Source organism: Psammomys obesus, unplaced genomic scaffold (assembly GCF_907164565.1).
Source record: "Psammomys obesus unplaced genomic scaffold, mPsaObe1.curated_primary_1811, whole genome shotgun sequence".
In the NCBI taxonomy this organism is placed as follows: domain Eukaryota; kingdom Metazoa; phylum Chordata; class Mammalia; order Rodentia; family Muridae; genus Psammomys; species Psammomys obesus.
The window spans coordinates 10,535,848-10,546,944 of NW_026591598.1; the positions used below are offsets into that span (position 1 = coordinate 10,535,848).

The 11,097-nt window shown below is 46.6% G+C and overlaps 1 protein-coding gene and 1 non-coding gene across 3 annotated transcripts in view; both read right to left on the reverse strand.

Moving 5' to 3' along the window:
* Positions 1-6,795, reverse strand: part of Gmeb1 (glucocorticoid modulatory element binding protein 1) — a 46,098-nt gene extending 39,303 nt beyond the window's left edge. Inside the window, exon 1 of one of the 2 annotated variants that reach the window (XM_055611085.1) lies at positions 6,770-6,795. The gene's annotated coding sequence lies outside the window, so the exon portion shown is untranslated. Of the gene's footprint in view, positions 1-30; positions 102-6,769 lie in introns of those variants that run through there. The other variant, XM_055611082.1, reaches the window with a different exon arrangement.
* Positions 6,796-6,914: 119 nt separating this feature from the next.
* LOC129680036 (U11 spliceosomal RNA) lies at positions 6,915-7,048 on the reverse strand. The gene has a single exon (XR_008720631.1). It is a non-coding gene; the product is annotated as a U11 spliceosomal RNA (small nuclear RNA).
* Positions 7,049-11,097: the final 4,049 nt, after the last annotated feature.

Genomic DNA, 11,097 nt, shown 5'->3' on the forward strand with positions numbered 1-11,097 from the left:
CGCCGCGCGCCCACCCCTCCCCCTCCTCACCGTCTCCGTCGGGCGGGCGGGCGGCGAGCGGCCAGGGCGGGCGGGCGACGGAGCATGCGCACAAGCCGCCACGGCTACCGCCGCCACCGCCGCCGCCAAGCCGGGCTCCAACACTTCCGGCCGCCGCCGAGGGCGAGCCGCCGCCTTAAAGGGGACGCGTCCCTATTGTGGGCCGCTCAGCCGAGCGATTCGGGCGGCCCGTGAGCGTAGGTTTTCGGCCGTTGAGAGGGGGTGTCAGAGAACTCGTGGGAGATCCCAGGCACTGAATAAGGCTTAGATGCAGAGATCAGCTCGTCTTGGCCCTTCTGGAGGGCTTTTCTCTCCCCACATTCTGTACCGGCGCTTGCACTTTATCAGGTTACCAAAGTAGAATAAAAAGCTGTGGCTGAGCACAAATCAGTAACCCCTTCCTGCGTCCAAACCATGGCTCTTTGAAGACCCAGGCTTTCCTGCTTGTGCGGGTTCTGGGTTCAAGTTTGGACTTCCTTGGAAAGTGTACAATTGTAGAGTGACTTGCGAACTCTAAGCCTCTTATTTTCTGTAGGGAATATATCGACAATATACAATGAAATAATACTTGAAAAGTACGTAGAGAAGTTTGGGGGAGGCAGTAATATTAATTAACAAGCATTAAAACAGTGTCGTGGGGCTGGAGAGATGGCTCAGAGGTTAAGAGCACTGACTTCTTCCAAAGATGCTGAGTTCAATTCCCAGCAACCACATGGTGGCTCATAACCATCTACAATGAGACCTGGTGCCCTCTTCTGGCATGCAGTCACACATGCAGGTAGAACACTATACATAATAAGTAAATCTTAAAAAAAAATATATATATATATATATATATAAATATATATATATAAAGGATATATATATATCCTTTAAAACAGTGTGGTCAGGCCTTGGCGAAGATGCTTTTGGTTTAGAGAGCAATGTTATTCTACCTTTCATTCTCATCATTAAACATGAACATCTGGGCGTGGTGGTACACCCCATTAATCCCTGGACAGCCTGGTCTACATAATGGGTTTTAGGCCAGACAAGGCTGCAGAGTGAGACCTTGTCTCAAAAAATCAAGCAAAAAGAAGAGATGATGGGTGTGAGGAGGTAAGTGGGTCACTCACACTAAATAAATGTCGTTTTTTAAAGATATATAAGTATGTGAGCGGGTTTTAACAGGATTTTTTTTTTTATTTGAAAGCAAGCAGGAAAAATTCTGTTCTTGCTGAGGACCTGAGTGGGTTCCCAGCGTTCATGTGGGTGGCTCCTTATCACCTATAACTCTTTCTCTAGGGGATCCAACTTCTATTCTGGCCTCCAGAGTGACACCTGCATTCACACAAACACACACACACACATTTAAAAATAAGAAATAAGATCTTTAGCTCACCCCACCCGTGGACAGGAATCAAACTACAGAACTAGATTGCCACATGAGAGAACCAGAATTCCAGACTTGGTGTTAGCAGCCTGAGAACATGGCCGGGTCACACCTCCCTTAACCCTAACATCTTTGCGGTTTCTTGCTCCACTGTGCTCAGTAAAAGAGGACTCAGTACTGTGTTAACCAACACTATCGTAGATGATGACCTGGAATTCCTGCCCCTCCTGCCTCTGCCTTTCAAGTGCTGGATTACACACCAACACATCATGCCCGGGTTCTGAGGTGCTTGCAGGTGGACCCAGGGCTTTGCAAATGCTAGCCAAGCATTCTACCAATTGAGCGATATCACCAGCCTCTAGTCTTTTGCTTGTTTTTAAGATTTATTTAGTGTGTGGGATATGGGATCTATCTATGGGACCACCAAAGTCAAAAGCAAACAGCATCACCTGAAAAGAATGAGCATAACAGAAAGAGGGTGGGAGGCAGGTGCCCAGACTTAGCACCAAGGCTTAAGGAACCCTCAGTGGCCAACCTGTTGGGAAGTGTGGGTTCTTGGGCAGAGGGAGAGAGGAATTCCACAGTCGACAATATCAGAGATGCAGACAACTGGAATAGGGAAAAGGAGCGGCCATTGGGTTCAGCATCTGAGAGCTGATCCCGCTGGGGTGGAGTCCTTTCTGAGGCTGGGCAGGAGGCTAGGTGGCAGCAAATGGAGCATGTGCAGAAAACACTGAGTAGAGACAACTCTCATTTATTTATTTAGCAGCAATGAAGGGAACAATAAAACAAGGTAACAAGATGACTATTTTGGCTTTAGGAGGAAAGTGATGTGAAAGACTGCCCCCACCATCACCACTTAATCATTCTTCCTGTAACTAAATGTTCACTGTGGAAAACTGCAGAATGCATAAAGGATGGAAAAACACTGTACTTCTATTTATAACTGACATACTTCCTTCCAATATTTTTCTATTAATTTTCCTTGTCTAACTTCATGATTTTTTATAAATACACAATTCTGAATGATTATATATATATATATATATATATATATATATATATATTCACTAAACAGTGTTTCTTAAGCATTGAAGAGGTGTTAGTTTCAACTTGGTTTTGTGGGGCTGGGATCCAAACCCAGTGTCTGGTGCAAGCTAAGAAAGTGCTTTACAGTCCAGCTCAGTGGTGCTCGCCCACAATCTCTGCTGCTAGGGAGACTGAGGCATAAAAATCACAAATTCAAGTCAGTCTGAGTTACACAGTGAGTTCAAGGCCAGTCTGGGTAACCTGAGAAAAGTCTGTTTGAAAATAAAAAGTAGCAGAGGACCCCGATGGTAGAGCATGTGTCTAGCGTGTGTGTGAAGTGCTAGCTTCATCCCCTAGGAACCCCACCAAACACAGCCACAAAGGGATAAAAAGATACTTGGTGCCCAATCTAGTTTTGTCCGACCTTCCATCATGCTTGTGTTCTGATAACTGATTTTGTTAGGAGAGTATTTTGTTTATTTGAATGAAAAGGGAAGCTGAACAATGGAAAAGCCAAATTCTCTGAAGGGGCGTCTGTCAGGAGACTGTATGCACGTTAGCAGGTGATCTCAGGCCGTATCTTTGGAAGGAGGAGGATGGAGACTTGAATGTTTTAAGTGTATCTATCTGATTTTGTTTGACATAGGATCTTCTCCAGCTCCTATAAATACATTTTATTTTTATTTATTTTTATGTATATTTGGTGTTTGGCATACATATATGTCTGTGTGAAGAAGTCAGATCCACTGGAATTTGAGTTACAGACCAGACAGTTGTGAGCTGCCATGTGGATGCTGGGAATTGAACCAGGGTCTTCTGGAAGAGTAGCCAATGCTCTTAACTGCTGAGCCGTCCCTCCAGTCCCATAAATACATTTTTAATGCCCATATAATGCTAATACCTGGACAGGCTAGGCAAGAAGTGTTCTGAGTTTGAGACTGGCCTGGGCTGCACAGCGAGTTCTAATCCATCTTATTAGATACTGTCTCAGGAAGCAATTAAAAAAAAAAAAAAAAAAAGGCACAGCCGGCACATACCTGTAATCCCGGCAACTCAGGGAGGCAGAAGCAGATGGATTGCTGTGAGTTCAAAGCCAGCATGGTCTACAAAGTGAGTCCAGGACAGCCAAGGTTACACAGAGAAACCCTGTCTCAAAAAACAAACAAAACAAAACTGAACCCATCCCTCTTCTCCGTACTCCTGCTTGGTCTTGACATCCTCATAGGGCTCTGTTACAGCCAGAGCTTCCTGGTGGTCTTCCCACTTCCTGACCTGATGCCCTAGTATTAAGTCTTCTAATGCCCCACAGGTCCTTAGGATAAAACTTGAACTTCTCTTCAGTCTACCTGACCTCTTGACTTGGTTTCTTTCTGTCCCTCTGCTGCCTCACATTGGCCTCTCCCCGCCCCCAACTTGCCACTGAACTGCATCCCAGCCCCACAGTGGCCCTCTCACTTATTTGAACACAGGCAGTCCATGGCATTTGAAGGCATGCAGTTTCCCCACTTGAGACACTCCTCCTAATCTTCAGCTGCCTCTTTCCCAGGACTGAGGCCTTTCCTGTCCTCACTGTCCTCAAGGACACTCTTTTCCACATCTCTTTTAATGTCCTTACCAATACCTGACAGAGCTCCCACCTGCCTGTACCTGCTCCCCTCCACAATACATACCCTCTCTGTGAGGGCAAGGACAGGTTGTCAGTCACAGAGGACACCCTGGTGCACAGAATGCTCAGAGTAATGTGTCCCTAGGGACTACTGCACTTCTGTTCCTACCTTCCCAACCCCCACAGCTTGCACCTCCCTTCTGTATCATCCACACCCTCAGAAAGCAGAAACTAGTAACAGATGGGGAGTGAATCAGAAAAGAAGGCAAAATCAGAAAGGGAGGAAGCTCTGCCAGTTGGTGGAAAAAAAAAAAAAATCCAGAGACTAATGCAGATGGAAACAGGTGAGTCACTGCCCCATCCACCCCAGGCCCATCTGCACTCCAGTGCAGGACCAAAGGGAAAGCTGACTTCCGGCCTAAGAGTCAGCTAAGAGTCAAGGTCAAAGTCAAGAAGCCAAGTCCTGCTGGCACTGTGCTCGTGAAACTCCGTTTCAACCTCAGGATCGTAATATGTAACAGGGAGATGGAGTCAGGACTATTGGCCCACACCTTTAATCTCAGTACTCAGGAGCCAGGGTTAGGCAGATAGCTGTGAGTTCCAGGCCAGCCTGGTATACAGAGGGAGTATCAGGACAGCCAGAGCTACCCAGAGAATCCCTGTCTCGAAAAGCCAAACCAAACAAACAAATGAAAAACAGAGACAGAGAGAGAGAGAGAGAGAGAGAGAGATGCCAGTTGGAGCTGGGTGTGTGGCACAAATCTTTAATCCCAGTATATCTCTATGGGTTCTAGGCAAGTCTCCTTAACATAGTGAGCCTTTGTCTCAAAGTCCAAAAACACCACCAACAAAAAGATGACGTTCCAGCTGTTAGAATTATTAATATTCTACTGGCCCTTACCACCTACCTACCCACAGTGCTTCAGCTGCCCATGGGACCTTAGTCCACACCAGCTATTGAGCCCATGCCACACATGAAGCTTTGTCCACTGGAGTGTAAGCTCCCTGAGCCTGTGACTACCTCCCAGCCCAATGCAGGAACATCAAAGCCCATAGGAACTCCATTCTTCTTCCTCCCCACTTTTTCTTTTCTTCATTCCTTCCTTCCCTGAGACAGGGTCTCACTAACAGAGATCTTGTCTACCTCCGCCTCCACAGCATAATTTTTTAAGACAGTAATTTGTTTAAATTTTATGCATGTGTGCGTCTTTCTACATGTATATTTGCATACCTCATTTGCACCTAGTTGAAAGGAGGCCAGGAGAGGTGGGAGTGCTGAGTACTGGAACTGAACAAGTGCTTTTTTTTTTTAAAGACTTATTTATTATTTATATAGTGTTCTGCCTGCACCTCAGGAGAGGGTACCAGATGGTTATAGATGGTTGTGAGCCACCATGTGATTACTGAGAACTGAACTCAGGACCTGTGGAAGAATAGCCAGTGCTCTTAACTACTGAGCCATCAAGCTTCAAGCTAGGCGCAATGGCTCACACCTGTAATCCCAACACTTGGGGGGGGTGGGTGGAGAGGCAGAGGCAGAAGCAGGCCGATATCTGAGTTTGATGAGGCCAACCTGGTGTATATAGTGAGTTCCAGAACAGCCAGAGGTACAGAGTGAGACCCTGTCAATATGTGTGTGTGTATATAAAACTTTAAAGATTTTTATTTGTTTGTTTGGTTGGTTGGTTGGTTTCTCTGTGTAGCCTTGGCTGTCCTGGAGCTCTCTTGTAGACCAGGCTGGCCTCAAACTCACAGAGATCTGCCTGCTCTGCCTCTCAAGTGCTGGGATTAAAGGCATGTACCACCATTCCCAGCTACTTCAAAGATATTTAATTTATTTATTGATTTATGGGGGAAAAGGGACACACCATGTCTGGCATATGAAGGTCAGAAGAAAACTACCATGTGAGCTCTTAAAATCCTCATGATCAGGGTTGGGGATTTAGCTCAGTGGTAGAGCACTTAAGGCCCTATTTGGTCCTCAGCTCTGGAAAAAAAAATAAAAAAAAATCCTCATGACCGCCATACGTGGCATACACGCACATACACATAAACAAAAATTAATCTAAGCACCCAAGAAGCTGATCTCTGTGAGCTTAAGGCCAGGCTTGGTCTACAAAGAGAGAACACGGCCAGCCATGATGACTACACAGTAAGAACCTGTCTCAGAAATAAATAAAACAAAAATTTAAAAGGGATATGGACAAATGTAATATATACATCAGAATCTGTAGGTGTTTTAAATATACATACGGTGTATGAAATGTGTATGGAAGGAGGAAATTTCACAAAGTCATTTCAAAGTGGGATATTCCTTTTGCCTGTAAAATCTAGTGAAACCTTCAGTTTTCTAATCTGTGAAGCAGAGCCATACCTGCTCCTAAGAATCAGTTGAGGGGCTGGAGAAATGGCTTGTTGGTTAAGAGCACTAGGTGCTCTTCCAGAGATCCCAAGCTCAGGTCCCAGCACCTACACACCTGTGGCTCAGATCTGTCTTCAACTCCAATCCCAGGGAACCCAATGCCCTCCTTACCAAACACACACGCAGGAAGAGCAAACAATAAAAATTTAAAAGGAAATGAAAAACAGCTGGAGAGACAGCTAGCTCAGAGGTCTCTCTTCCAGAAGAGGCCAGTTAATTTCCAGTACCCACAGGACAGAACACCAGGATAAACCACATAAGTATGATAAACCCCATGATTATCCCATGATAAACTACATACCTATGCTATGTATTGGTAAGTGGTCATAAGATACTCCAACGACAGACTCCAAAGCCTCTTTTTCTTATAAGGGAAAAATGGAATACAACACAGTTACGCCCTGGGATGGGCGTAACAACACCGCTCTTCTTTTCTACATGAAAGAACAGGCGCCGGGACCAACGATCACCAGCTGCCCAAGTACCAAAAAATTATGCTTCCGAAATCTCTTGATGTCGATTCCGCACGCAGAGCAATCGAGTTGCCCTGCGTGTGCCACTCACGACAGAAGCCCTTTTTGCCCGGGCGGGCCCCGCGGCAGAGTGGCGTTGTCAGCGGACCCATCTAAGGGTGAAGGTGAGCTCGGGGTCGGGCCAACTTTCAAGCTTACGTTACCGAAACCAAGGAGAGAGCTCTCGACTCTTCCGAGGCCCAGAGGTGCCTTCACAAAGTAAACGGTTGTCCTTTTGATTTTTGTATAGAAGGACAGGAAAGGCCGGGAGTCAGCATGCAAATGAGAGCAGTGCTTGCCGGGAAGGCGCTGGCGGCCGCGGAGGGAGAGGCAGGCGGCGCGGCTGCCAATAGCAGCTGCTCCCAGCTCGCGGTGGGAAGGTCCTCCGGGGAAATCCGGCTCTGGAGCCAGGGGATGCTTAATGGAGATGTACGGTGCCCCAACCCATCAAAACTGAAAATGTGCAGTGTAGTGACGCTCGTGGCCGTCCAGCCTGGACGTTATGTTGTCATATAGGTGCTGGGAATTGAACGCGGGTCTTCTGACAGAGACGCATAGGAGCCTGTGGCTGTAAAAGCAAAACCGGAGCAACTGGATCGTCTAGAACCTAGATTCCAGGTTTCGGGGAGGGACTTTAATTAAAAAAAAACAACAAAAAAACCCGACCAGGACCCTGTGCCAACATGGAAAGACACTTTATTCTGACTTCGATGAAATAAAATGTATTTTTTAAAAATAAGTTCGGTGTGGTGGCTCATGCCTGTAATTTCTGCCTTCAGGAGGCTGACACAGGAGCATTACAGCAAATTCTAGTTTGGCTGGGATACATGTTGAGTTACAGGCTAGCCTGGGCTACAATGACACCCTATCACAACAAAAAACAAAACAAAGAAAAACACTGGACTGCCAGGACTCCCAGGTCGGCCTGAGTTACACGGGAAACCTGTATCAGAAGACAAAAATCACCCCAAAGACTGATAGACTTTAACTTAGGGTGTTTCAGCCCCCAAGCCAAGAGATCACCATCTTGGAGTGTTCAGCTGAGGCAACTTGCAAAAGACCACCCCAGGGCTGGAGAAATGGGTGGGAGGAGGCCCTGAGTTCAATTCCCAGCAATCACATGGTGGCTCACAACCATCTATAATGAGATCTGGTGCCCTCTTCTGGCATGCAGGTCTACGTACAGACAGAACACTGTATACATAGTAAATAAATCTTTTAAAGAAACAAAAAATAAAACAAAAGAAAAATCCAGTTTGTTGACTGTTTACAACCCCTGGAGGGGGTGGGAAACTCACCTGAGTGGATATCCAGCTGCTCCAGAATGAACCACCAGTCCCAGCCTTCCTTTTTTTTTTTTTTCCAGAGCTGAGGACCGAAGAGAGCACCAGATCTCATTATAGATGGTTGTGAGCCACCACGTGGGTGCTGGGAATTGAACTCAGGAACTTTGGAAGAGCAGCTAACCTCTGAGCCATCTCTCCAGCCCCAGCCTTCCTTAACTGTATGTGGTGTTCAGGAAAGTTTTGGCGTATAAACCAAGGAACACTAGGGGAGGGGATGTATCTATGCATATGGATAGGACAGCCATTATCCATGCTGAGTAAAATCTAGGGGACAAATTATTCACACCCCTGTTGGCAACCCCCTTAATTGACTGCCCAGAGTAAACTTCAGTGGAATCATGCCTCAGATTAACACTCGGACCTTGGGAAAAAGGTAAGCTTTATGTCTCCTCCAAGGAAGGACTCTTAGCAAGTGTCTCATCATGTAGCCCAGGATTGAACTTTAATACCTGCTGCTTCAGCCTCCAGGGTGCTCTTAAAAGAACGAATTGGGGGGGAGGGGGGGCTCATACTGCTGCATGTCTATACCACCCTCTTAACTCTGATCCAGCTTCCAGAGTGACAGGATTCCCGAAATGTCCCAGTAAGCCTTGGTTTACTGTTTGTCTGGGCCAGAGGTCAATGTCTCATGTTTTTCCTCAATCACTGTCATTCCTGACACAAGGTCTTCAACTCATGAATACTGGCCAACAAGCGCCAGGGAGCCTCCTGTTTTCAGCTCCCAGAGCCTATAGGCCCAGCTTTTTCAAAGGAGGCTGGGGATGAAATTTATGTTTGTACATCAAGTTCTTTACCCACTTGGTGAGCCATTCCCCCACCCCTTACTGTTTTTACATTAAAAGCTATGTGCAGAAGGAAAGCCAGACACAATGGCATACGCATAGTTTTTCAAACAAGAAATACAGACTGTTGGCCATTATACTTCAATAATAATGTAAGTGAAATGTGCGAAAGGCGATACATAAACAGCTCTTACCCTGCAAAACAAAGGTGTAGCGGGAACTGGCGGGAAGCCTGGTGGGTGCTATCGACTCTCCATCAAGGGGTTTTTCTATACACCCTTTGTTTGACACATGCTCTTGCTGTGAAGCACTGGCTAGCCTGCAGACAAGGCTGGCCTCAATCTCAGATTTACCTGCCTCTACCTCCCGAGTGTGGGGGTCAAAGACACAAGCCAACATGCCATATCACCAGTGTTTGCATCTCACACCTCAGCTTCCACAAACACTGAATAAAGTCCTTCTACTTCTTCACTGCTTCTCCCCGTCACCTGCCAAGCTTCAGCCATGTTGGCTATCTTAGTCCATGAGTAAGCTCTCTTTACTCAGAGCATTGGCTCAGGAGCCGCCATCACTCAGATATTTTTTAAATATTCATTATTTATTTAATGTATATGAGTGCTCTGTTTTAATACACACCATAAGAGAGACTCAGATTCCCATACAGATGGTTGTGGGCCACCATGTGGGTGCTGGGAATTGAACTCAGGACCTCTGGAAGAGCAGACAGTGCTCTTAACTGCTGAGCCCTCTCTCCAGCTCCAGCTTCCCCCCACCCACCCCCAGTAAGACATGGTTTCTAGTAGGCTTGGTTGGCCTAGAATTCAGAGATGTACCTGCCTCTGCCTCCCAAGTGCTGGAATTAAAGGCGTGGCCACCACCATCCAGGTAGTCTTAAATTATTGACAGTCTTACCTTTTGTGCATGTGCCTGTAAACTCTTAGGGACAAGGATGTCTGACTTCCCCAACAGTATGCACCAAGCACATAGCAAAAAAAGGTTGAGTAAATACAATAATTCAAAAACTGATATGCCAAACTCTAAACAGAACCATGATAATTAAAAAAAAAAAAAAAATACTAGGGCTGGAGAGATGGCTCAACGGTTTAAGAGAACTTGTTGCTCTTGCAGAGGATTCTGGGTTCAATGCCAGCAGCCACATGGCAGCTCCGAATCACGTTTCCAAGGCTTCAGATACTTCTGACCAGAGATGCACAAGGCACACACACAAATATATGGAGACAAACACTCATATCCACAAATCTGAAAAAGAAAAATAGAGCTACAGACAGTTTGCCACTTACTGGTAACTCAGCCTTTGCACCCTGGGCTCTGGACCAAGGTGGATGAGACAGAATGAGGATGGAAAGGTACATAGACCAGGAACCTATCTGATACCTTCCTGATACCCGAGGGCAGGGACCATTGACAGCTCTGAAATATCGGATTCATACACATTTATTTGTGGGTTCTCCATTTTTACGGACAGCCCTGTCAGACGCTGGCACCGCGTGTTGCTTACTTCCATTTGGAATAGGGAAATCCAAACCCAAGAAAAGCACTCAAACTTCAGGGCTTACGGTTTAATGGTTACGGACAGGACCAGGCCCGGCCTTTCGAGGGAGAATTCTCAGTTCAGGTTGAGACCCTGCATCTCTTAGGTTGAATCTTGGTCCATTTCACACAGGTTTCCTCCACGTACGTGACACACTGCAGGTGAGGGACTCAACCATTACCTCACAGAGAGCTCTCGCTCAACTGTTAACTATGGTACAAGGTAACGAACAGGCACAAGCAGCCTCCCTAGCCCCCCCCCCCCAGTTCTCGTGCTGCCAACTCCCGTGTGAGAGTCACAGAGCTGGCATCTATGCGGAACTGCGGTCCCATCCTCACAGCACGACAAAGGCTCCAACCAAAAATGGCGACTTGGAAGCCGCCCGAGGCCGTCGGTTACCGGTCACGCTAGGGAGGGATACGAGTCGGAAAGAAACG